Source organism: Lemur catta, chromosome 13, assembly GCF_020740605.2.
Source record: "Lemur catta isolate mLemCat1 chromosome 13, mLemCat1.pri, whole genome shotgun sequence".
Taxonomy (NCBI): Eukaryota; Metazoa; Chordata; class Mammalia; order Primates; family Lemuridae; genus Lemur; species Lemur catta.
In genome coordinates this window covers 639,174-642,529 of record NC_059140.1, presented here as the reverse complement: position 1 = coordinate 642,529, position 3,356 = coordinate 639,174, and the positions used below count along the sequence as shown (strand labels likewise).

At 51.7% G+C, this 3,356-nt stretch overlaps 1 pseudogene; it reads right to left on the bottom strand.

Moving 5' to 3' along the window:
* Positions 1–259: 259 nt before the first annotated feature.
* Positions 260–409, bottom strand: LOC123649589 (annotated as a pseudogene).
* Between the last annotated feature and the right edge of the window lie 2,947 nt (positions 410–3,356).

Below are 3,356 nucleotides of genomic sequence, written 5' to 3'. Positions count from 1 at the left end.
GAAAGCTGAGGATGAGAAAACCCTCCTGGCCTCTCTCCCTCATCACAGGCAGTGGTGCGACCCCACCACAATCCCCGACCCCATGCACCAACGGCAGGCCTAACGTGGGGGTATCAGATAGAAGAGGTCACATCACCAAGGTCTGCACTTAAGGGGACAGAGGGCCCCCTTAGCAGGGCCCTGCAATAGAAAACCTCAGCCACATGACCCAGTGGAGGCCCTGAAGCACAACCCAGGGGGCAAGTGATTGATCTCCAAGCAACACTCAGACAGGCGTAGACATGGGAGGAACCCAGGGCCACAAGTGCATTCAATGTGTCGATGATCAATGTGTCCTGCAATTCATATTAATTCTCACAGCTAGCTGAGTTTTTCGATGCACGAGCCAAGTGATCCACCGCTAAGAGTCATATGAGGTTTGATGGGTGAGGGCCTCCACAGAGGGAGGCCCTACCTGGCAAATGTCCCCCCCCCAAAGGAGGAGGGAATTGCCTTAGGCCGGCCAGTCAAGACGACAGGACCAGACTCCAAAAGGTCAGAAGTTCTCACACAGGGCACATGGCATGTGGGCACAGACACCCACGTGGCATGCAAGAACGGATGCCACAACGACCACCAAGGACAAGTTCCCTTTCCCATGACCACCACCAATGACCCGTGGTGCATTACATACACATGCCTGGCACCCCAGCACAGGGGTGGAGTCTGGGTGACATGGGAGGAGCAGGGCATGCCTTCCAGACCTCCACCCCCTCCACCCAAACAACGACAGACCCACCACCCAAACGCACAGTGCAGTCAGGCAACCCCCAGGGGTCTTTAAACCTCCACACCAGAACATGCTAGGTACCTGGACAGGGGGAACAAATGGGGAGGTACAACGGTGGCATGCACCCTTCACCAACAATGGCTGGCCACACCAACACCACCATCTCGCTATTTCCAGCCACAGCCGCTCACAGGGCACCACGTCCCACAGTGCTACCACAGTCCATAATGGGACACATGACCCCTCCACCCACCATATGAATGAACGGCAGATGATCAGCAGGGATGGGAGGGGCGGAACTCATCCCAGGCCAGTGGCAGCAGGAGATGACAGAATGTGGCAGGCCCCCCTGGTGGCAGAGTCTCCAGTGACCCCCTAGAACTGCAGCAAACTCCACAGGGAAGGGAACACCACACCTTCAACGCATATCATGAGAGATGCACCAACGGTGGTCCACACTGCAGGCAGTCACGGACAGCACCATAAGGCAGTGGACACGGTGTGTGGCCAGCGGGCCAGCAGGGTGGTAAGAGGGGCACACACACAGGGCCCCAAACCTCAAACCACCCTAGCAGGAGAGACGGGGGGCCAGGATGGCAATGGCCCTTGCACCGCACACGTGAGGAAAGACACACATGACTGGCCACCAATCCATCGCTAACTCAGCAACAAGCCCCTCAGGCTCTCATTAATGATCCTTCCACAGGTTCACCTACAGAAACTTTGTTATGACTTTTACTTTTTCTAGATAGTCAAGTTCGACTGTCTCCTCAGCTCTCTACCAGGGCCATGGGCTGACCCCAGCGGGCCAGTCCAAGGGCCTCAGTAAACCATCCAGTTGGTAGTAGTGACAGGCGGTGTGTATAAAGGGCAGAGACTTAACACAAGCTTATGACCCACACTTACTGGGAATTCCTTGTTCATGGGGAATAATCAGATTCCCTATTCCCCATGAAAAATGGGGTATAACAGGTTACCTGCACCAGCCAGTCAGTGTAACGTGCATGCAGCCCCAGACTTCTAAAGGCATCACAAACCTTTTATTGCTCAATCACGGATGGCAGAACACCATTTGTCCCTCTAAGAAGTTGTGGATGCTGACCACTCGGGGGTCACGTAACTAGTTAGCATGCCACAGTCTCATTCATTATTGGGATTAACCACACAAATCGCTCCACCAACTAACAATAGCCATGCACCACCACCCATGGAATTGAGAAAGAGCTATCCATCTGTCAATCCTGTGCGTGTCAGGGCCAGGTGCGGTTTCCCGTATTAAGTCAAATTAAGCTGCAGGCTCCACTCCTGGTGGTGCCCTTCCATCAAATTCCTTTAAGTTTCAGCTTTGCAACCATACTCTTCCCAGAACTCAAAGACTTTTGTTTTCCAGAAGCTGTCCGGCTGGTCATGGGAGTACAGCCATCACATCACTAGATGCTATTGTTCATGCTCAGAACTACGACGGTACCTGATCATCTTCAAACCTCTGACTTTCATTCTTAATTAATGAAAACCTTCTTGGCAAATACTTTAGCTCTGCTCCGTCTTGTGCCAGTCCAAGAATTTCGCTTCTAGCAGCACAATACGAATGACCCCAGCCATCCCTCTTAATCATGGGCTCAGTTACAAAAATCAACAAAATAGAACCACAATTCTATTCCATTGTTCCTAGCTGCAGTATCCAGGAGCTCAGGCCTGCTTTGAACACTAATTTTTTCAACGTAAACACTTCGGGCCCCACAGGACACTGAGCTAAGAGCATCAACGGGGCGACAAGAGGCGAGGGGCAGGGATGGGTGGTGGCTCACCTTGCAGCAGACCACCCATCCACTCCCAAGGTCCAACTATGAGGGTTTTAACTGTAGCAACTTTAATATACACTATTACAGCTAGAATTACCGTGGCTGCTGGCACCAAGCTTGCCCACCAACGGATCATCGTTAAAGGATTTAAAGTAGACTTGTTCCAATTACAGGGCCTCGAAAGAGTCCTGTATTGTTATTTTTCCTCACTACCTCCCCGGGTCAGGAGTGGGTAATTTGTGCAGCTGCTGCCTTCCTTGTATGTAGTAGTCGTTTCTCAGGCTCGCTCTCCAGAACTGAACCCTGATTCTGCATCACCTGTAGTCACCATGGTAAGCACAGCTACTACCATTGAAAGTTGATAGGGCAGACATTCATATGGGTCATTGCTGCCACAGGGGGAATGCAATCATCATGATATTATCTAGAGTAAACAAAGCTGCCTGTACCTGCCCCACGGCCATGGCGGGGGAGGAGCTCACCAGGTTGGTTTTGATCTGATAAATGCACATATCCCCCCCACGAAAGGGGTCAGCACCTGTTGGCATGTATTAGCTCTAGAATTACCGCAGTTATCCAAGTAGGAGTGGAGTGAGCGACCAAAGGAACCATAAGTGATTTAAAGAGCCATTCACAGTTTCACTGTACCAGCCCTATGTACTTAGACATGCATGGCTTAATCTTTGAGACAGGCATATGCTACTGGCAGGATCAACCAGGTAGAAGAGAGCACGGTGAGCCAAAAAACATACCCCCCCACACAAGGACTGCGATACTTGCCAGCC